The sequence below is a fragment of the Prionailurus bengalensis genome, chromosome A3 (assembly GCF_016509475.1).
Source record: "Prionailurus bengalensis isolate Pbe53 chromosome A3, Fcat_Pben_1.1_paternal_pri, whole genome shotgun sequence".
Lineage (NCBI taxonomy): Eukaryota > Metazoa > Chordata > Mammalia > Carnivora > Felidae > Prionailurus > Prionailurus bengalensis.
This window is the reverse complement of record NC_057354.1, coordinates 67803931-67828040: the sequence shown is the minus strand read 5'-3', so window position 1 is coordinate 67828040 and position 24110 is coordinate 67803931. Positions and strand designations below refer to the sequence as shown.

Sequence of the window (24110 nt, the reverse complement as noted above, 5' to 3'; positions counted from 1 at the left end):
CACCAAAGTGATCTAAAAAAAACACAGGAAAAGGGGGAATCTGGCACTTAGAAAAGTAGAGCCAGAGGAGAGGCAGCAAGAGGGGCAGGTCTGAGGTACATCCAAGTGGAAATATCTAGCAAGGAGCTAGAAACACAAGACAGTACTTGGAAAGAAAACCAGAGGCTACACATCTAGAGCTGGGTCTCTTTCTAGGCTAGGTGAGAGCAGAATGCAGGAGAAAACAGGGGAGGCCACATGGCATCCAAAGCTGAGGACTGCTCACTTTATAGGAGGAGGGGAAAAAAGGGAGAAAGGGAGACACACCCAAGAGGTCAAGGTAAAACCTGGAGGTGAAAGGATCCCTAAGGCAGGAAAGAATGTCCTCATGAGGCCTTGAAGAGCAGCAGAGGGCAGGGAAAACAGAGGTGAGAGACATCTGGGTTTAGTGACAGGGTCTGTAGGGATGGGGTGGGAGCAATTTCACCAGTGGGTGGGGGTGAGACCAGGCTGCCAGTCTGGAAGCAAAGGGAATACAGATGCTGGGGCCCACAGGCAGAGGCTGCGGTTGGCGGTCCATGTCTTGGCCACCTCAATCCCCCAGCCCCCAGTTCCTGGTTTGGGCAGCTCTGGGGCTGCATTGTTTCTTGGGTGCACTGGTTTCTGGCAGCCCTAGCAAAAGCCCCCCTTTTCAAACCCTACCTACACTCCAGTCTCAGGAGCACAAAAAGGCCCCAGGGCTTCCCACTCTCCAAAAAATCCAGCCCACCCCTGGCCAGGAGAAGGAGGCAGACAAGTGAGCCTTCGAGCCTTCATGCAGGCGAGGGCCAACAAACAAGGCCTGCTTTCAAGGCTGCCTTCTGGTATTTATGTTCCTGTGGGCTCTCCAGTGGGAAGAGCTAGGCACTCAAGAGGAGGAAATGAGAAAGGGCATTATCTCCTCAGGCCCCCTGAGCGGGGGTGCACAACGCTGTGGTTACTGGATGGTGGCTCCCGGGTTTCAACTCTGCATTCTCAAAGGAAACCTTGAAAAAGATGTGGGATAAAGTCTGCATTCTCAAAGGAAACCTTGAAAAAGATGTGGGATAAAGTCAGCTGAAGGGGCCTGGCTCAGATCACACGTCTTAAACATGCAAATCTCCTCCTTACCCTCTTCTCTGCAGGCCCAAGGGCCCTCCTGAAGATAAGCAGAAAGTCCTGGAAGTTTAAAGAACTCTCTGGATCCAGGATCTCTCTCTGGACTTAAATATTGGGGGTGGGGGACAAAATCTACCACTTTGCTATGAAACCTGGTCAAGTAATTTATCTTAATTACCATGTAATTATTTTTAGTGTTTTCAGAAGAAGCTGCAGCTAAATGGCCCAGAAAGGATATTTAATGCTTTAGAATGTGATTCCCTCCCACACACTAATCATGCTGCGTTCAGATTGGAATGGTCTGCGAAGTTAAGGACCATCACATGCTGGGAGAGACCCAGGACCTTCATCCTTGGATGCTGGGGCTCTTCTGCCGCATGTTCTGGTACAAATTCTTGTACCCCCAACCCCTGCGCATTCACTCAGCAAATAGTGTCTTCCAAGTGCTGGGTCCTGGGTGAAACACCATGCAGACAACAGAAACCAGTATGACCTGATTCCTGTGGTGGGGAAAGAAGGGTTTAGAAGTTAGTTGTGTGTGAATCCTGGCCGCATCACTGACCAGCTGTGTGACAGGCGCAAGTTACTTTAATTCCCCAAGTGTGAAAAAAAGCATAATCATAGTTAACTTTTACTGTTTGTTATGGGCTGAATTGTGCCCTGCAATTCAGCCCTAATGCCTAGTACTTCAGAATGTGACTGTGGTTAGATAAGGGCCTCTAAAGAGTTGTTTCAGTGAAAATGAGACTGTTAGGGTAGTCCCTGAGCCAATCTGACTGGTGTCCCTATAAGAAGTGAGGACATACAGACAGACACCAAAGAGGAAGACACAGAGAAAATGCTACGTAAGGACACAGCCAAGGAGAGAGGTCTCAGAAGAAACCAAACCTGCCAGCACCTTGATCTTAGGTCTCCAGCTTCCAGAACTGTGAGAAATGTATTTCTGTTGTTTAAACCACAGAGGCTGTGGTTTTCTGACATGGTAGCTAGAGCAAACACAGAGAGGGTTCTTGAGACACTAAATAAAGTAACACCTATAAGATGGCAGGTGCATAAATAGAGGCTGTTCTCACTAGATTCCTGCCCCCAAGCTGCTTATAACCTAGTAAGAAAGACCAGAGGTAACAAAAAATGAAAGAATGTGCTCACTCTCCCGCACTAAAGCATACTGGGAGGTTGGGAGAGGACAGCCCTGGCTCAGAGGCAGGCAGGCTCTCTGGGGAGGGGACACATGCTTGGGCAGAGACATGGGACAGCAGATGAGGCATCAGTGACCATACCCTCTTGCCCATGTTTCTGTGCATGTGAGTTACACGCCAGTTAATACGAGCATAGGGGACTGTCTCCTGCCTGGCTTCATCCATGAAACCCAGTTGTGCACAGGCTGACTGACTGCTGCTACGGCAGGTCTCCCCTCCGTAGCTGCCCAAACTGGACCACAAGCCCCAGAGACGAACGACATCAGAAGTAATCCAGGCTGTGTGCAAGCCTCACATCAAATGCATTTTGGTTTATCTGTGGCCAGTCCACCAAGCGCACCTGGAAATGCCCGAATCACTGAATACATAGGCAGGAACCACTGACTTACAGAGAACCAAGGCACATTTGCTTCAATCCTCACCATTCCCGGCAATTCAATGAATGTACATGTATAAATATGTAACTTGAACAATTCTAAGATTTTAAAAATCACTCATGAAAGTCCTATTTACAAACTAAGTACACAAGATCAACCTTTCACTTGGGCCCTTGGGTCTCAAATGCAGATATCACACACAAAAATAATATTTGTGCCTCTCAGGCTACAGGGAGTGCACACAAAGTATTTGTGAACTTTACTGCATTTTGAAGGCCACTAAAGGTTTTAACAAAGAATTTTGCACTTACAGCAAAGTCTGATTAGAAACGTGTAAGTAGGGGGGCACCTGGGTGGCTCAGTCAGTTAAGCGACTGTGGTTCAGATCATGATCTCACAGTTTGTGGGTTTGAGCCCCACATTGGGCTCTGTGCTGATAGCTCGGAGCCTGGAGCCTGCTTCGGATTCTGTGTCTCCCTCTTTCTTCGCCCCTCCCCTGCTCATGCTCTCTCTCTCTCAAAAATAAATAAACATTTAAAAACATATATTTAAAAACAAAAAGAAACATGTAAGTAGGTATAAATGAACAGATTTGCCCACTGACATTCTCAGCGATGGGCATTAGCTTATATTTAAACTTACACATCACAGGGTGCCTGGCTGGCTCAGTCAGAAGAGCATACGACTCTTGAACTCAGGGTTGTGAGTTTGGCCCTATTTTGGGTGTAGAGATTATTTAAATAAATATATAAACTTAAAAAAAAATCTTATGGGGCGCCTGGGTGGCTCAGTCAGTTGAGCCTCTGACTTCGACTCAGGCCATGATCTCACAGTTCATGAGTTTGAGCCCTATGTTGGGTTCTGCGCTGATAGCTCAGAGCCTGGAGCCTGCTTCAGATTCTGTGTTTCCCTCTCTCTGCCCCCCCCCCACCACTTGTGATGCCTCTCTCTCTCAAAAACAAATAAACATTAAAAAATAATAACAACTTAACTAACTCTACATACCAACCAGGGTGCTTAAATGGCCTCCTTCTTCTGGACTCTGAATCTCCACATAAATGAGTAACTCCCAGTGTCCTCTCAGAACACCCAGGTGCCTGTGCATATTTCTGCTCAGTGATGTCCATGAGCTCCAGACAGCACAGCAAGGGGCTCACCCAGCTCTAAGATGCAGGCCGACCTCCATGGACATGCCCAGGGCCTCTCTCGCCATACCCCTCTCTCCACCAGACCTTCTACTATTGCTCACAGCACAAAAATGTGCCTCTGGGTGAGGTCTCCACAGCTGTTTGCCCAGCCTGGAAGCCAGGAGGCCAGTGTTTAGGAGGTTTTGTTCCAGCTCTGCTTCATTCTGTCTCTGTAAGTTAGAACAAGTCATTGCTAGCAACTGGTTTCAAAAAGTCCTAACAATTTATGAAGATTAAAACTCTACCAATCTGTGAAGATGAATTCTCCTGAAAAAGAGGTCATACAGAGAAGTGTGTGCCTCCCTGAAGACCCGTTCCTATCCAATCTCTTTAGGACTCCTGCAACCATGCTTCAGGATGAAAGTTTTCTAATGGTGGTCACAACAGTATCTCCCACCTAATGCTCTTCTAAAAGGCCATGGAGCAGAGAAGCTCTATTTCCCCTTCCCTTGAAGGTGGGCCTGTCACTGTTCCCACCAATACAGTGTGGCAGAAGTAACACTGTGGCAATTCTAGGCATAGGCCTGAACTGCCCCAGAAGCTGCCCCTCCTGCTCTGTGGGAGCGCTGAGCCACCACAAAAGAAGCCCAGGCTACGTGGGGGAGCCACACTGAGGCGCCATCTTGGACATCCAGCCACCTTACCTTTCAGTGATTCCAGCCTTGGCTGCCATCTGACTAGAACATATGAGAGACCCTAAGCCAGAACCACCCAGCTGAGCCCAGTGTACCCACACGACCAGGAGAGATCATGTTAAATTGTGATCTTTAAGCCTCTACATGTTTTTGTGTGGTAAAATACACATAAACATAACATTTACTCTTTCAGCCACTTTCAAGTGTAAAGTCCTGGTATTAAGTACATAGTTGTGCAACCATCACTACCATCCATCTTCAGAACTTTCCATCTTCCCAAATTGAAACTCTGGACTCACTGAACCCTAACTCTGGATGCCCTGCCCCAGCCCCTGGCCACCACCACTCTACTTTCTGCCTCTGTGAAGCTGACTACTCTAAGTACCTCATCTAAGGAATTGTACGATATTTACCCTTTTGTGACTGGCTTATCTCACTTAGTATAATGTCTTCAAGGTTCATCCATGTTGAAATACATGCCAGAATTTTCTTCCTTTTTGAGGCTGAACAATATTCCAGTGCATATGTACACTAGTCTGCCTGTCTGTTCATCCATCAATGAAAACCTCTACACTTTGGAGTGTTTGTTCTACAGCAATAAACAGTCGGAGAACTGGGCAATGCAGGCCTGGTACAGCAGAGCAAGGCCCCTAAGGCAGATGTCAAGAGCTGGGAAGTCTGGCAGAAACACAGAGCACCAGGGCACTAACCCCCAGGGTAGATGACTAAGGAATCCAGGCTGGAATTCCCAATAGCACTCATCACAGCAAGCTGGTTGCCTCCTGGGGTCTCCATTCTAGGCTGGGCACCACCCCCAGACAGGGACTGGCAGGACCCTGTTCATGCCTGGGTGCCTGCCCTGGCACAGGCTGATAGATCCAATAAACATTTGGTGAATGACCGAAAAATGTACGTGACATTGAAGCCAGGTTCTGGGTCATATCAGAGTCTCCTACAGGTTCCCTATAGGGCAAGAACTGTGCCAAGGAAAATGCAGGAAAACAGCTGCTTCTGGCTGGAAATGGAAGGGGGAGGTAGCAGCAGCAGGACAATCTGACAGGGGAAAAACCCACAGCTTCCCTGGGAAGTGCAGGATCTCCACCAAAGTACCACTCTGACCCAGGCAGCATAGCGAGACTTCTATCTGAAGAGGAGGCCCCTTGGGAAGGGTGTGCTGGGCATCAGCCTGAGCCAACAGGATGAGGTATCTTAGGCACCAGCCCTGCTCAGCATGTCAGCCTCAGTTCCCAGGGCTCAGGGCAGTAGAGCTCTGTGTGTCCATTACAGGAGCAGGAGGGGTTAGAGGAGCTCGGCCCTTTGGCCTGGCACAGGCTATGGTGGGCTGTAAGGGAGACTTGAACTCTGAGCTGAGTCACATATCTGAGCCCTGGGAGCTCTGAGACAATGACCTTCCTTCACTACAGGGGGAGCCAGGTTGGTTGTACCATGACCCCTGCCCTCTCACCGGTAACTACTTTGCTGAGGAAAGCCAACATTCTCTTCCTGCTGCACTGCTCCATTTGGTCACGTAACTAAGGTGCCCGACACAGGTCAGGATGCACCAGAGCACAGAAGCTAATTCCAAATCTAATAAGAGGACTCATTTCTGGTTGACTTAAAGAGTGAGTAACAACCATACAATGCCCACTTGGGGTTTAACAAAAAGGGCTCATGTTATGTTTCAACTCTGCATTCCGGTTTTCCAGCCTTTAAAGATAAAGCAAAACCCCAAGTAATAATTACAAAGGTGTTTTTCTCTATTTCTCTTCAAAGCATACACCTTGAAGGTTAGAAACTGCTTACATGTGGAAGGCAGTTAGAAGTACCAATAAAAGAGTTCAAGAAACATGGATTTTTGAACTTGGCTCAGCTTCTAAGTAATCGTGGGGCTTTAAGCAAACTAATTACCCTCCTTGGGTCTCAGTTTCATAATGATAAATGAAGGAAAATAGTCTGTACTCCCATGATTTGGTTATGTGCATTAATGAGAATAACTATATGTGAGATGATATATAGATACACACTTATATATGGGAAGTCGTCATAAGAAAAACTAAACTATAAATATGTTAGAGATTTACTTATGTTCAGTAGGTGCTTGCTGAATAAATGGCAAAAAAAACCCAAGACAATAACAAGACACATTTGGTGAGAACAGTCCCTCTTCACACTAGGAAATCCCCACTAGTGCATCTACCGGATCTTAGAAGACCACCTCTCTCCGCAGGAGGCCGAGCCCTTCTCACCCATATCTTAAGAACCAATTCTCAGGGCACCTGGGTGGCTCAGTCGATTAGGCATCTGACTTCTGCTCAGGTCATGATCTCATGGTTCGTGAGTTTGAGCCCCACACTGGGCTGCTGTCAGCACAGAGCTGACTTTGGATCCTCTGTCCCCTCTCCTTGCCCCTCTCCTGCTTGCACTCTCTCTCTCTCTCTCAAAAATAAGTAAACATTAAAAAAAAAAAAAAAAAACCAACTCTCCCAGCCTGCACGCTCCCCTCCCATCTGGTCTTATATTCACCAGCCTGAAATCCAGGGTCAAAGCCTGCCCCAGCCCCCTGGCCCAGCTCTCACTCCAGTTCATGACACGAAGCTACATCTTAGGCCAACTTCCAAACTCAGAAGTCTAGGCCTGCACCATGGGTCTCCACTGCCTTTGATAGCAGAGGGAAACAACTTATACCCTCTTCCTGGTTTTCATGAAGCACAGCCATGTGGAAAATTTGTGGACCAGGAGCTCAGGGCCTCCTCCCTCGACCTCAGACCTGGACTCCACTCATGACCTTCCCCTGCAAAACAAGGCTTGCACAAGTTCTTCTACCTCAAAGGGCTTTGGGGAGCATCATATAAGGTGAAGAACTCAGAAGTTTCTCTGAAAAATATGAAGCACTATAAATTCTTTTGCTTTTGTTACTCTTGCTTGTTTACTTCCATATGGTCTCAGATTAAGAGTCGCTAAGGGCCTGGGATTGCTCCCCCGGGGGAAACTCTTTTGGTACAATGACCACACACAGAGAGAAAAGCTTGCTGCCCTTTGCATTTCCAGTGCTAAGAGCAAATGCAGTATGAGCTCCAGGACAGGGGATGGGACAGAAGTCAGGAAACCAGGTTCCGGGCCTCTTTGGCCCTGCCAATAAATTAAGCGCATCACTTAACCTCTCTGGGCATTTTTCTTCATATGCACAATGGAACTGACAAGCCACCCGCATTCCTATTCACCAGGATGCCAAGAGGGCAAAGAATCTGAAAAGAAAAACACTGCACAAATAGAAATGTTGTAGTATTCAGTGGGCTTGGAGTTGAGAAAGAAGAGATGGAAAAGAAAACTAAAGGGGGGAAAGGAACAAATAATAAAGCAAGAAGACATCTGGGGTGAAATGTGAGGCACTTGAGAAGCCCCAGATGGAATGCTATGGAAGTTTCCAGTACAGTTAGTATCCCCCAAGCCCGAGAGTCTGTCTGGATTAGAAGCTCCACCACAGAGACATCTGAAGTTCAACTCCAGCAGAGAAAAGTGGATGGAAGGAAATGAAGTCCATCTACCACCTGCAGTGGCCTGAGACACACCAGAAGCCCAGGCTCGCTGCTGTTTGCTTTTATAGCCCAGCTCAGAGTGAGAAGAGAGATGAGGAATTAATAGGTCCACTACCTACAAAAATTGTGTAATGTCCCCAGAGAGGAGCTGGCCAGGCCACATCCTGGTACATGACGTCTAATCCAGAGTGCTCCACTTTAAGGGGGACAGTCAAAGACTACAGAGTTCCCAAAGGCTGGTCACCAGGATAGTGGGGTGTGCTGAAACCACATCACAGAAGGATGGGCTATAAAATCTGAAAGTGTGTCCCTAAACAAGATTTGTGGAGGACATGAGAAGCAAAGGCTCTCTTAGAATCAGAAAAATACTTGAAACATCGTCTGATCCAACCTTCACAAGAGAGGAATCTCTAACACAACATCTCTGCAGAGGAATTAACCAGCTGCTGCATGAACTCTTCCATTAATGGAGACCATGTCACTTTATGAGTTCATCTCATTATCACTGGGGCACGATTAAACTCTTCTCCCTCCTATTAACCCCAAATTAACCTCCTCCTGGCTTTCATTTGTGCTCTGCAGGGACACAAGCTAAATCTAAACACTTTTTCACCTGCCTATTCTTCACAACACTGAAGACAGCTGGCCTTGATGACGTGCATCGGGTCTTTGCACAGACTTGCCCAGGAGGAGCACACGCCCCTGAAACACATCTCCAGGCCCCTCCAATGCTTCATTCCTGGTCATCTCCAGCCAGCTTTGACCTCAGGCTGCCATGGAATGCTGACTGCTGCCCCTGCCTTGCTCAGAGCATGGCATCCTGGCCATGGCCCCTAGTTGTGTTTGCTTTCCAAAGAGGTCTTGGCCTCCTGCCCCTTTGGCCAAACTCTGGTCCATCTCTTTTCTTGGCTCTGCTGCTGTGCCCAGTGCTAACGGCTTATCATGAACATCTCCACAACGAGACCAAAAAATGAGAGTCTCAAATTCATGCCACTTTGTAGAAAGCAGCTGGTTATTTGACTTTAGTCCTTCTAAAGTAGACTGAATCTAGAAAGTTCAATAGACATTAAATATATTTTCTAACACCTCATTTGACAGATGAGGAAATAGAGGTCCAAAGGGGTAAAAGGATTCACTCAGGTAACACAGCCAAGAAGATGAACTCTCATCTTTGATTTTTCAGTCCCACATTCCTTCTACTGCAGTTAAGAGGAAGTGGAGTTATCTTATGGCTCTCTTCTCAGTACATTTGGGGTAAATTGTCCATAGTTTGTGTGTATGTGCATTCATTCTTTGACTCAACAGACCTTCGCTAAGCACCTACTAAGTGCTTTGGAAATATTCCCAGTGAGATTTGAAGTAAGCGTCCCATAGGGAACCACATCTTGTTGTGTGTGAACACGTAGTGTGTGTGTATATGAACTAATTAATTCTTTCATGCATGCACACATCCACTCAACAATGATAGCTGAGCACACTTAACACTATACTACACACTGGTACAAGTAAAAATAGTCACAGTCCCTTACCCCAGGGTATTCTCTGTCTAGTACAGACAGTTCTCAAATGTTTTGTTAATGCAGGCTACTATGGTGCTTAGTTAAGATCGGTGAGAATGATGGCTATGTGTCCGTAATGGATGGTATGCGTATGTCCGTGTGGTGGGGGAGTGATGCTGCCAGGACTGAAAAGGTCTCTGAAAGAGCAGACTTATGAACTGAATCCTGAAGGCTGATATGAATTGATCAGGCAGAGCAGACTGGAGAGCAGTGAGTGTTTGTGCAAAGGCGGCAGGGGGTTGGGGGGAGGCACAGAAGAGAGCCTGATCCTGCAGGCAGAGGGGCCCAGCTGGAGTCAGGGCCTAACATGGTGCTGCCATAAAGAGGCAGGTAGGTGAGTAAGGTACAGAAGCCCTTCTGTGTCATGTAAGGAGTTGATTTTATCCTAAAGGCACCGGGATTCAGTGAAAGAATTTAGAGAAAGGAAACAGGATCAGATCAAAATTTCAGAAAGAAAGCTCTTACAGTGGAGGATGGACAGGAAGGCAGTGAGGCCAGGGGCAGGGAAACCCGATAGGAGGCGATAGTTGGAAAGCAGGAGAAAACCAGGGCTGAACCTGATAGCTCCTGCCTACACACACACTTGATTTAAGTCTGAAATAGGAGAAGAGAGGAGAGACTTTTTCATGTACCTCTCTCATGGCACGGGGGCAAGTACCCCACAGTTCTGCAGACACACATCATCATCACCTTTCTCCACAGTGACTTGCTGGCAACAGAAAAGTGATCTCAGCTGTAGCTTCATGACCAGTCTCTATGTGCAGGAGCCTCAAACAGAGCAGCCACTCAGTAAGTAGTGGCTGCATGCATGAGCCACATACATCCAAAGGGGGTGGGGGTGGGGGTGGAGGAAGCAGTCCTAAACAAAGTAAGATCAGGGTCTCAGAAGCACGGATAAGTCAAGTCCAAGCAAGGCAACGAGTCAGAAACAAGACAAACAGGAAAAGTTCCAAGAGGAAAGGTGTTTTAAAAACAAAAACAAGGGGCGCCTGGGTGGCGCAGTCGGTTAAGCGTCCGACTTCAGCCAGGTCACGATCTCGCGGTCCATGAGTTCGAGCCCCGTGTCAGGCTCTGGGCTGATGGCTCGGAGCCTGGAGCCTGTTTCCGATTCTGTGTCTCCCTCTCTCTCTGCCCCTCCCCCATTCATGCTCTGTCTCTCTCTGTCCCAAAAATAAATAAATGTTGAAAAAAAAATTAAAAATAAATAAATAAAAACAAAAACAAACACAAAAGTTTCTTCACAAGAATAGCAGGCGAACAGCTCAGACAAACTAGGAAACCCAGAAAGGAGCCAGCACCTGACTCCTCAGGCGGTGAGAGTCTGTGGGTCTCCTGTCTCTGGAGGCAGCCCGCTGCTGGGGAAGCCCATACAGTGCTCTCATGAGAATCCAGGAAGGCGCCTCCTCTGGCCAGACGGGCAACAAGCAGGCCTCAAGTGGTGGAGTTTGCAGCGGGATGCCAGAACACAGCCCACTAAGGCCTGTGTGCACCTGCGCATGGGCACATGTGGGCAGGAGAGGGGAATGTGTGGGCGGGAAGCAGGCAGATCCAGACAAGCAGGGGGCTGTTTAAAGCTGGGTAAACCCCATCACGTGTGGTACAGAGCCATTCCCACTGGGAGCTGATAGTCAAAGAAAAATGATAAAGAGGATGAGGTTGGAACCCTAAAATAACAAGTTTCTGCCTTTGGGGCGGGGCGGGGAGGGGGAAATGTTTCTGCCTTTGGGGCGGGGCGGGGAGGGGGAAATGTTCATCTAGGCAAGTCTGAGCTTTCTCTGGACTGGAAGATTCTGACATTATCACCCAGTTCCCAGGAAAGCCTGATCACTTGTTTTCCCTCAAGATAATTTTATGAAAATCAGAAGCACCTGGTAAGTAGCTGCCTTACTACTTACAATGACCCCAACGAGGCACCTTGCACTGAAGCTAGACTGGCAGCCAAGGTTCTGCTTTGAACCACAAACAAGCAAAAGGCCTAGAGCTGCACTAGGGGAGGTTCTCAGTTGTAAAGATGTGAGATTAAAACATTTCTCTATGTTGGTATTAACGCTAAACTGAGGCCAACAAAAGCAAGGTTTGTAGCATCAATTACTGTCTTCTAGTGCCTCCAAACTTGCCCTGAATATGCATTACAGTGAGCTAGGGGAGAAAACTTTCAAAGGGATGAACAGAGGCCAGTATGACAGTCCCTTCTCTGAATTTCTGGGCCATAGCTGTTTTAAATTAGATTCTCAATGCTGCTTCTGTGAAACTCTTGGCTTAGCTCTGCAATGGAAAAGTTATTTTTATGCTTCAGGCCACAGATATTTATATGGAGGCACATCCCCATAATTCCAATTATGTTTTGTTTTCATGATGCTCTTTTCCTCTACTTAAGAGCCATCATAGCTATCATTATTATTTCTGATAAGACACTTGCAAAAAAGCTCTGGGCCAAGTACAGATTCCACAGGGCCCAGACAAATGACGTTGTAAACAGGCAGATTTTAGGTCTTGTGAAACCCTCAAGGAATACCTTCAGTTCTTCTGCCCACTATGGCTGCCTCTCCTTTGTCGATTCCCCACCCCCAATGAAACCCTTTAATTACTCAGGAACTTCATAATCCCTCCTGGGAAAACCTAATCCCAGAAGTCATTTTGTTATTTACTCCTTATATACTCTCTCTGGGGTCTTTGTATTTAATTTTTTTTTTAAGTATATTTATTTATTTTGAGAGAGGGAGAGCAGAGGAGTGGCAGAGAGAGAGAGAGAGAGAGAGAGAGAGAGAGAGACAGAGAATCCCAAGCAGTCTCCTCACTGTCAAGCAAGGAGCCTGACATGGGGCTCGATCCCAAGAACCATGAGATCTGACCTGAGCTGAAATCAAAAGTCCAACTCTCAATGACTGAGCCACCCAGGAGCCCCCTGGTCTTTGCATTTAAAATGCTATTTTCAATAATGAAATAAAGGGTTTTTATCTTCAGAAGGACAGGAACACCAACTACTAAAGCAAAGAGATACTTGTGGTTAAGAAGGACACTCAAATAACAACACAGTTATTCTATAGAAATGTCCATCAACATGCTGTGGGGACAACTAAAAGCTGTTGGTACAAAAGCAAAAGCAAAATGGTGATTCAAGGCTTTAAGGAAATTCATCCAAGAGAAATCTACATTGATTACCAAGAAAACCTAAGTTATTATGAGGTGTTCCCATGGCCTCTCCCTACAAGTCTCTCTGATTAGACCTTCTGAAGCACAATCCTGATTTGAAAGAGACAGAACAGTGGAGGGGAGATAACAGGAGACCACTATCTATGAGCTTTAACATATGCCAAGCACTTGGTCCATATTATTTCTTGTTATCTCACTTAATCTTCAGAACAACTTATTGAGGTAGGTCTTGTTATTACTGTTTTATAGAAAAGGAAACTTAGCCTCAGAGATGTTAAGTAACTTGCCTAAGGCCACTGTTATGGTCTGAATGTTTGTGTCCGCCTGAAATTAATATGTTGAAATCCTAACCCCCAAGGTGATGGTATCAGAAGATGGGGCCTTTGGGAGGTAACTGAGTCACAAGGATGGAGTTCTCATGAATGAGATCAGTGCCCCTAAAAGAAGAGGATGTAGACAGATCTCTTGCCCCTTCGATGGTGTGAGTACATAGTGAGAAGATGGCTGTCTGCAGTTCAGAAGAGGGTCCTCACCGCACCCTTACTCTGGACTGCTAGTCTCCAGAACCATGAGAAATCAACTTTTGTTGTTTATATGCCACTCTGTCTGTTAAACTTTGTTACAGCAGCCCAAATACACTAAAATAGAGCCACACATCTAGTTAGTGGCAAAGCTTAAAATCAAACCCAGATCTGCCGGACTCCAAAGTCCATTTCTTTTCCATTATCACGTAGGGCTGATGTGAGGACCAGGGGAGAAGGCCAAAAGCATTTGCTGATTTGGTTCTTTAAAAGAATAGATTTGTTGGGAAGATACGGGAAAGATATGCTTGCATAGATTTCCTTAAACATTTCCTATAAACAGGCTCAGCTGATATCAAACAACATTCCTGGAGATGCTGCCAGCTGCATATAAAGAATCGATCATTCAGTATAAATCTGTCTGCAATGTTATAACAGACACAAGTAAATACACATGCCCAACAGAGATAGAACATCACCATCATGACCCAAGGGAACACATCTGCTTCACAAAGTCTTCCTTTCAACAAAAATGTGAGTTAGGATGCTGGTTGGTCAGCCACCAATGTTATTATTGAACATTGTACTGAAGGGTCTACCCAATGCAATAAGACAAGAAAAAGATCTAAGTCACAAGGAATGAAAAGGAAAAGACAAATTAGTATTGTTTTGTAATTGTCTACATAAAATATTCAATAATATCTACATACAGACTCTTAGAACTATCAAGAGAAGTCAGCTTGGATGCTAGGTGCAGGATCAAAATCCCCAAATCAGAAATGTTTCTATGGGCCAGCAAATAACCAATTTGAAAATATAATAAAAGATATGTAAAATATCAACAAAACCTATACGAAATTAATACAGCAAAAGTTGTGTAAGACACTGATAGGGGAACTCACCAAACACCATCCACCTGAATAAAAGGAGCAGATAGGAAGACCTAATATTGTAAAGGTATCGGTTCCCTGGAATATAATGTGAATGCAAGTTCAATAAAAATCCCAACGTTGTTTTGTCTTTGCGTGTGACTAGACAAACTAACGTTTATATGAACTAGTAAAATCTAAGAAAGCCAAGAAATTATGAAAAAATAAATAAAAGTAATTCTAAAAGCTAGCAATTATTGAGTTTCCTTATATGGCAGGCAATATTTTGCATACATTATCTCTTCACAATTATCCTTGAAGTGGATATTATTATCTATTTTATAGACAAAGAGACTGAGAGAAATTAGGTAACTCGTCCAAGGTTACTTGGTACTCTTAGGAGTAGCAACAGACGCAAGAAGACAATGGTGCAATATCTCCCCAAGTACTCAGGGGAAATCATCGTGAGTCAAAAATTCTACACTCAAACTCTCCTTTGTAAGTGCAAAATAAAGACATTTTCAGGAAAACGAATACTTTCAAGTTTACCAAAGCTCTTTTACGAAAGAACTTCTTCTAAACTTACATTCACATGAAGAAAAATGAACTCAGAAGGAAGAAGTAGGGTGTCTGAAGGCGCAGTCTCCAAACTGCATTGAATTGATGAAACAAAACAATGCACAGGCATACCTCATTTTATTGCACTTTGCAGATATGGCATTTTTTACAAATTGAGGGTTTGCAGCAACTCTGCATCGAACAAGTCTATTCGTACTTTTGCAACAGCATTTGCTCACATCACGTCCTTGTGTCATATTTGGGTAAGTCTCACAATGTTTCAAACATTTTCTTTTTTTTGTTTGTTTTCTGTTTTTTTTTTTTGAACGTTTATTTATTTTTGGGACAGAGAGAGACAGAGCATGAACGGGGGAGGGGCAGAGAGAGAGGGAGACACAGAATCGGAAACAGGTTCCAGGCTCTGAGCCATCAGCCCAGAGCCTGACACGGAGCTCGAACTCACGGACCGCGAGATCGTGACCTGGCTGAAGTCGGACGCTTAACTGACTGGCGCCCCAGTTTCAAACCACCCAGGCGCCCCAGTTTCAAACATTTTCATTACTATTATATTTGTTATGGTGATTGTGATCAGTGATTACTACGCACTGAAAGCTCAGATGATGGTTAGCATTTTTTAACAATAAAGTATTTTCTTAATTAAGGTATGTACATTGTTTGCCTCGACATAATTATTGCATACTTTAATAAAGTACAGTATAGTGTAAACAAACTTTTTTTTAATGTTTATTTTTGAGAGAGAGAGAGAGAAAGAGAGAGAGAGAATGTGAGCAGGGGAGGGGCAGAGAGACAGGGAGACACAGAATCTGAAGCAGGCTCCAGGCTCTGAGCTGTCAGCACAGAGCCCGATAAGGGGCTTGAACCCACAAACCGTGAGATCATGACCTGAGCCGAAGTCAGATGCTTAACTGACTGAGCCACCCAGGTGCCCCTAAACATAACTTTTTTATGCACTGGGAAGCCAAAAAATTCATCTGACTCACTTTTTTGCAATATTCATTCCACTGCAGTGGTCCAGACCAAATCTGCAATATCTCGGAGATGTGCCTATAAAGTAGGTGAGGAAAGTGGGACCACAGGAAAAGTAAAGGTAGGAAATAGGAGGTGTCTAATAAATAACATTATCAGTTATTGAAAATACAGGCCATAAAGTCCTACACACGTGTGAGAAGTAGGCAACTAAGTTGGCTATGTGCTTCTTTTTAGCCAAATAAGAAGTGAGAAACATCAGTTAAAGGATTCACAGCATCCACAAGACAAAACAGCCAAGTTGCTCACAAGAACTGTTTCTCACACTGAGACCAGGAAGACCTTTCCCATATAGTTAATGGGATACAAGATCTGGGACATTGGTCTGAATGTGATAATTTGGGAAAGGGGTCCTTGACTCCTACAATTTTTTTTTTCCAATAAGAAGTTGCTTTAGAAGCATCAGCCTTCCTGGGGTACCTGGGTGGCTCAGTCGGTTAAGTGACCAACTCTTGGTTTTGGCTCAGGTCGGATCTCATGGGTTAGTGAGTTCAAGCCCCACATCAGACTCTGCGCTCACAGTGCAGAGCCTGCTTGGGATTCTCTGCCTCTCCCTCTCCCCCTCTGCCCTTCCCTCACTCGTGCTATCTCTGCCTCTCTCAAAATAAATAAATAAACTTTAAAAACAAAGAAAAAAAAAGTATCAGCCTTCCAGAATCTCTTCCTTGAAGAATAGAAGAGATAAAGCCTCCTACTTAAAGGTGTGTTATTTGAATGACCATGTTTTTAGAAAAGCCCAAGTTTCTGTGGATCTTTAGGTATTTTCCAGGAGGAAGATGGATAAGGTGACCTTGGGGGGCCTGGCTCCTTTTGAGGGTACATTGTGGTACAGGATGTGGGTATTTTTTCCCAAACCACCCCCAGAATCATTCACGCTTTATATTTCCACCTCCACTAAACCAGTTCATTTTGCCAATGCATGGAACCACTCACACAGCCAGGCTTCCGAAATATTGTTTATTGCTGTGCTTTTTAGTAATAAGCATCAAGACATAATAAGCTCTTCTTTCCTGTTCAATGGTAAATCCATGACCTACCTATCCTGACACACCATATAACACATAGGCAAAAGCGAGCCTGGGAGCTTTCCCCGGATCTTCCTAGCCATCACACTCCCCTGACAATGCCAAGAACAATGAAAGCCCATGTGGACAGAGCTTTGAAAACATAACATGCCTGATCTACTTTAAAAATCCTGCCTTCTACCAGGACTGCTCCAGAATCCCAGGGGTTCCTGGAACTCCAGGCTGCCTGGGAAGCTTCAGAGGAATTCTAGATACCTTTTGTGGGTACAGCTGACTCTTCTGGGAAGGTGAGCTACCTCTGGCTAAGTCTGGAGCAATTCCCAAGGACTTCCAAAGAGAAGTGACAATGAGACACAGAAAAGATGAGAGGCAGAGACATTTTACAATTAACCAAAACATTAGTTCTTACTAAAGTACAAAATACTTCACCTTTCCTTTTCTACATTTTCTTTCTTAATGTAGAATACATGGCAGGAAGATTGTAGACAGCAGTGATTAAGATGCATAGACTTTGGTCACTGACCTGAATTCAAGATCTCATTCTAGTACACAGAGGCCATGCAGCCCTGGCAAGTTACCCCTCTGATTCTAGTTTTATGAGAATAACAGTTTCATGAGAATAATAACAGTATTTACCTCGCAGAGTTTTAAAATGAAACACTATATGCAAGTGGTTTATACTCAATAAATGTTAGCTATTACTACTGCAAAAACTTGACAAATACTGGCAAGCACAAAAAAAAACCCTCAAAAGCACCTGTAATCCTACCATCCACTTTGATGTTTGTAATTCCAGTATTTTTTTGATGTATTTTCAAATAGTGAGATTATAGTACTTTCTATTTCATAACTTGCTTTTAAAACTTAACACCGTACCCTAAGCATGTTCTATGTAAGTCAGTGTTCTTGTACAATACGATTTTTAAAGGCCACATCATAGCCCTTTGGGCTATTTTACTTCTTAACAACCCTTGCCCTTCTTCCTCTCTGCAGGCCCCACACTTCATGTATTTCCAATTCATCTGACCCTCCCAGATGATAACTGGCTGCTTTCTATCGGCTAATTGGGGATGCAGGCTTCATCTTACCATCCAGATGACCCGCTCCTTAGCCTTCACTTTACTGGCCTTCATTCATCCCCATCATGCAGAGGGGCCTGTTGGGCTACACAGCAAACATTGGTGTCTGATGCCAAACCTCTCAAGGTTCCATGAGGTGGCACAGAAGCTAAACAAGGCAGAAAGGCAATTTCTTTCCCAACAGTATAAGGCTGACCTCTAGGGCATTAAATACGGTATTAAAAATCCTCAGGAAGAGGAAGAGACAAAAGATTTTTATCTGCGTGCATTGTTTTCCTAAGCAACAGAGCCAAACAAGTTCAAAACTTACAGGCTTTCTATTTGAATGAAAGTAACAACACTTACTTATCAATGACATTTTAAGACCACAGTAAAACCTAACTAATTCATACTAATGGGGAACTATCAAACTGCATCAGTGGAGAAATATGAATTTACATCCTTTTTAAACTAAACTTTATTTCCAGTGAAAAAAAGTTTTTTTAATGTTTATTATTTTTGAGAGAGCAAGAGACAGAGCACGAGTGGTGGAGGGGCAGAGAGAGAGGGAGACACAGAATCCAAAGCAGGCTCCAGGCTCCTAGCTCCAAGCTGTCAGCATAGAGCCCAACGCGACGCGACGCGACGTGGGGCTCAAACCCATGAACCATGAGATCACGACCTGAGCCAAAATCCTACGCTAAACAGACTGAGCCACCCAGGCGCCCCTCCAATGAAAAAATTTTTTTAAGAAATCTTTATTTCCAGGGGCGCCTGGGTGGCTCAGTCGGTTAAGCATCTGACTCTTGATTTCGCCTCTGGTGATGATCTCATAGTTCATGAGTTTGGTTTGTGAGTTGGAGCCCCGCATCTGGCTCCACACTGACAGAGAGGATTCTCTCTCTCTCTCTCTCTCTGCCCCTCCCCCGAGCTCGCATCCTCTCAAAAATAAATAAATAAACTTAAAAAAAGAAATCTTTATTTCCAAATAGTTCAACACTTTGACCTGTTTTGACAAGTTGTTCAGAGCTTGATCCTAATACATTTGTTACAACCACATTTAGCGTTCTTATAGAAACAGAAACGGCTGAAGTTCTTAAGAAGAGCATTCTCCCTAAAGACAATAAGTGTTCAACACCCCCTGTGATCCTGCTCACACAGCTCACCCCTCAGGGAAGTGTTTTCTTCTTAGTCATGTGGACGCAAACCTCAGCTCAGGCTCCCTCCCACCTCCCTCCAGTTCTGAGTGAGTGGGCAGACGCTTGCCATCTCAACCCAGATCAAACCCTAAAACAAAACAAAACAAAACAAAACAAAATCCCTCCAAATTCCAGACTCGATCTGTCCAGACCCATCTGAGAATTAACGAGCTCCTTCTAAGCACCCAGAGAACTAAGCCTGTCATGGAAACACTGATTCAACCATAATGAGAACCGACATAAAACCGCACAAATGAACTAAACATTGTTCCACCCAATCGGAGCCAAGCTACAGCAACAGCCTCAGGAATAAAATAAGCAAGGCTGTTTTTCTTCTTTGTGGTCTTACTCATTTTAGCGCCTTCCACTGTTTGTCTTCACAACTGTTTATGAGAAAGCGGGAGCGGGGGAGTTGGGAGAGAGATGGGGAGCCAGCCTGGGAAACGCCAACAAACACTGCGGTTTGTGTCAGGCAAATTACAACTTCTGGCCTGGGGGAGGCCTAACAGTGTGGGGTAGCCACACTGAACTCCCATCTCCCACAGCAGTTAAGTGTGGAATGAAGTCTTTATTTTCCAAAGATCAAGTTCTGCTCAGTATTTTTAGCAAGCATTCTTTTTATCTCTTTATTATTTTTAAATTTTTTTAATTTAATTTTTTTTCGGAATTAGAAAGGTTAATTATATGAAGTAACATTATTAATGGAAGAAAGTATATAGGAGGAAAGGCTACCAAAAAAAAAAAAAGTTCAACCAACACAAATAGTAAAAACCTAAATAGAGCCTAAGTAGGAATATATTTTAATTTCCCCTTGGACCCACCAAGGGAGAGTTTGTGAGTCCAGGGGACCCAACACCAAATCTCAGTGAACGTCACTGTCACTCCTGCAGGAAATGCTGGGGCAAGTGTGGAGGCCCCTTCCGACTGCGGCCGCTGGTCCTGGGTCATCACCTACTAGAGCTGGGAGGGGACAGCGGCCGCTGGTCCTGGGTCACCACCTACTAGAGCTGGGAGGGGACAGCGGCCGCTGGTCCTGGGTCACCACCTACTAGAGCTGGAGGGGACAGCCGGCCGGAGACACCAGCTGTGGCCCGAGGCAGGGGGACCAGAGCATCCCGCGGAAAGGGGCGGAGGAGGGGCTGCAGCACGAAGAACGCGAGCCAGGAAGAAGGCAGGTGAGAGTCCTGGGGGGGGGGGGGGGGGCGGGAATCCACAGCCCCCGAGGGAGGGTGACTCAGGTCGGGGAGGCCGGGACCGCGCACGGGTTACTAGGCGCCCCCCGCCCCCGCCCTCGAAAGTGTGTCTGGATTTTCTTTGCTGTTTGAGTTTTCTCTTTACAGCCGGACCCAGGTCCCAGCAGCCCCAGGGCCGACGTGCGTAGGGGAAGCCCGGTCGGGGCCCTCCCGGGAAGCCTCTGGGGGCGGCAGAGGCGGAGGGAGGGAGATGGGGCGCCCGCGCACGGCGCCCAGAGAGCCCGGGAGATGCCCGCGACCCGGGGGCGCGCGCGCTCCGCGCCCGCAAACTTTCCCAGCCAAGTAGGTGTGGCCCCACCCTGCAGAGAAGGATCCCCTTGCCTGCCCGACTGTCCCCTGGGGCTGGTCACTCACCCGCAACGCCGCTGGGGCTCCGACTCCGGCGGCCGCCATCCACTACGGAGGAGGAGGAGCGGGAGGAGGAGGAGGGGGAGGGGATCCGGGGGGAGGGGGGAGGGGGAGGGCCCGGAGCCAGCAGGAGTGGAGCCTGCGGGAGTAGCGGGGAGGGAAGGGGGCGGCCACCGCGCGGGGACTCCAGTCCCCGCCCCACCTCCTCTCCGTACCCTGCCGGCCCCCTTTCTCTCCCCACTCTCTTTCCAGCCCTGGATCCCCCAAAGTCTTTTCAGGTGTCCTATTCTCATTCTCTTCCCTCTGGCGCATCTTCCTTCCCCTGAGTCTCCAGCCCCCACGAAGGGGAGAACACGCTCCCTCCAGCAGAAGTTGGTGGGGAGGGGAGTGTGGGAGCTACAGTATATATGAGTGTGTGAGCCCCCTTGAAGCAGATGGCTGGGACCCTTGGCAGGTCTGAGGCCAACCTGCACTTTCTGGGCCTTTGTCATCATTTCTAGGTGGTGGGATGATGGAGGAGGGGGTGTCTTTGTGGGCATGCTTTCCACGTTGCTCCACTGAGAGATTTTTTTGGTTTATTTTGTTTGGTTTTCTCTTGTGATTAGGAGAACTAAAGAATTATTTTTGAAGTCTCTGTTGAGTGCCTCCTCTTTTCTCTTCAGGTGGAACCAGCACTGGTCAGGATAAGATGAAAGGTACAGTCAGTCCTTATGAGGAGGACCCTGGATGGCTTGTGAAGGGCCAAGCTGTGTGGATGGGGCAGGATGGAAATATTTAAAGATGCCTCCTACGTGCTGCCTGCAGAGGACATAAGAGATAAGGGGAGTTTGTCTCCCCAGGAGAGGTTAGAGGGGGCTTCTGGTCCCTAATCCATCACCTGCTAGGAGTTGACTCCAGGCAAGTCAGTCATTGGGCTGCTCAGCCTCTTTTGCAAGTGGGGCTGCCTCACTGGGAGCCAGTAAGAATTGAAAGGAGATCTGCCTGTGTGCCTTTTATCCTGGAGGGATACCCATCCCCAGGATGGGGTGTTTGAACAGATACTGAGGGGAGAAAAGAGGACATTCCAGGCCCTGGGTCTAGTGCTTTGGATACTGGCAAGACTGGAAAGCTTAGAGGTGGAAAATGTTTGGATGGGAAGGTGGAACATAAAGCATGAAACAGGAAAAACATGTTTTTAAGCAAAGGAATATTTTGCTCCAGGCGGTGTCCTATTCACTCTTGGATCCCCAAAGCCTAGCATACAGTAGGTACTAGTAAACCCTTGTGAACTCAAAATGACAACTGAAGAATATTGACCTAACATTCTGAAAGATGAACTATCCAGCAAGGGAGAGCTTGGGCCCAAGGAGAAAAGTTAGGGGACCCTAGTGAACATGTCAACTTGAAGTGCTATGCCTGGATGGTAGAAAGGAAATGAGGGAATTCCCTTGATACATCCTTGCCTTGGCATAGCAACGTGATTCTCTTTTAAATGCTCTTTCAAGTGTAGGCTTGTTTTTGACCTTGGAGTTCTGGGTGAAATAAAAAAAGATACTCAGTATTGTATTCAAAAACCATCCTGAAACTACATTCAGAGAGGACACAGGCATGCCTGAAGTCACACCACAGGATCTACTTAGGATACTTTTATTCTCAGATGAAATTTCTAGTGGTTTTTAGGCTTAAAATACCCTCAACAAATAGAAAAAGGGACCGGGTCCTCCTCTTTTCCCTATTTCCTCTGGCTACCATCCCAGTGATGGTCAAGGGTTGAAGGGTTGAAGAGAGAGCCTAGGGAACAGGAAGTCACCTGATAGGCAACTTTTCAGAGACTCTTCTGTGGAACCAGACAGGTAATGACCCCAAGTCCACCTTCTGGTAAGGAGCTGAGAGAGGTGCAGAGCAAGAAGAACAAAGGAAGAGGGAAGCAGAGGAAGGGAAGCAAAGGACGCCTTGACCCTGGGCATTCTGGCTAAAGCTCCAAATTGAACTTCCTAGGTCTGGTGAATAAGCCAATAGGCCTTGGGGGTGGGGGGGGGGGGGAGGTGGGAGCAGCCTATCTCAGAAAATGCCACAGGTAACAACTTAAGAAAAGGCTCATACTGGAAACAATACACTTGACAAATGGCAATCATTGTTGCATTTAAATAGAGTTTTGAGTGCACCTTTTAAATTCTACATCTTTGGATAAGTAGTGTGGCTTTGAATAGTAGGTTGCCCACCTAGTGAAAGAAATCTCTGTGGAAACATTGACACTATAGGCCCATAATTTTCTAAAGACCAAATATAGTTGGTTGAAAACCATTTATATTTTACAAGGGACTGTCCCTCCCCTTTCTGTGTGACTCAGCGTTGCCCCAAAGGTTGCCACTTTCATGAATGCAGATTTATTTCTTGAAACACCACCACATATTTCCAAATCCTTTCTGGTAGTGCCCCTTTGTATCAAAATCTGATGGTAAACAGCTCAGTCTGGCCTCAATAGCTAAACTACCACAGCCTTCTATCACCAACTGTTACCCCATTTTACTCCACTTCCTTTTCTTTCCCTTGCTCTATAATAAGTAGACCTTCAGACTAGCTCATTCTCCTTTTTATTTTTTCTTTTCCTAGCAGCTTTTCCACGGAAATCATTTAAAACTTCCAAGCTGTTTAACAAAGGCTCCCCAAAGTGTCTGTACATATGACCTAGTAGATTAACTTGGAATTCCTCGAAACTCAAATCAGATGAAGCAGTCAGGATCAATTAATATAAACCCAAACCAGTTTGCAGATATGCCCAAAGGGGACGTGGTTGGGAAAAGTAAGGACTTCAGATTTAGGACAAGCTTAGCCCTCAATGCTTGATAAAAACATTCTTCTCTAAAAACTTTACAAGTCACTATTTACAACATTCATTGAAGATAGGAGGAGGGCTTTTGGAAAACTATATTCAAAAAAAATATTAGCCAGAAGATGGCTTCAATAAAAGTGAAGATTAAACAGGGGGAAATAACCACTATTTTACCTACGTGATTGCATTCAAGCCTGATGTTTGAAGAACACACTATTTTTAAACAACTTTCTCCATGAGGAAACCTGAATACTCTTTGGATAGAAATTTCCAGAGATAAACACATCCTCACTGAACATGTAAAAATCAATGATAGTTACGGGGATGATCACTTATTTCAGAATGGCCTGAGATTGGCTATCCTTTATCCTGGGGATGGGACACTCTTAGGTGTGGGGCTTGGGCTACAGTTGGCCAGTTCTTTGGCCGGCTTCCTAAAATGTATCCAATTAGTATTTTGACCACCTGCTACAAAACACTGGGCTAGGCACGAATGGTTCCTGCCTCCCAGCATCTGTAGCTGCTCAGGGAGACTGCACACATGATGATGATTGCACACGGTATGTAGATAGTTGAACACAACAGAAGAGGTGTCCTGAAGATATAAACGAAAGCTGAGGAGAGAGAGAATATTCCTTAGCATCTGAGCAAGATGTTA

The 24110-nt window shown here is 45.8% G+C and overlaps 1 protein-coding gene across 1 annotated transcript in view; it reads right to left on the bottom strand.

The window, feature by feature from the left end:
* STON1 (stonin 1) overlaps positions 1–20737 on the bottom strand; it is a 49935-nt gene extending 29198 nt beyond the window's left edge. Inside the window, exon 1 of the mRNA XM_043603337.1 lies at positions 20647–20737. The gene's annotated coding sequence lies outside the window, so the exon portion shown is untranslated. The remainder of the gene's footprint in view (positions 1–20646) is intronic.
* Between the last annotated feature and the right edge of the window lie 3373 nt (positions 20738–24110).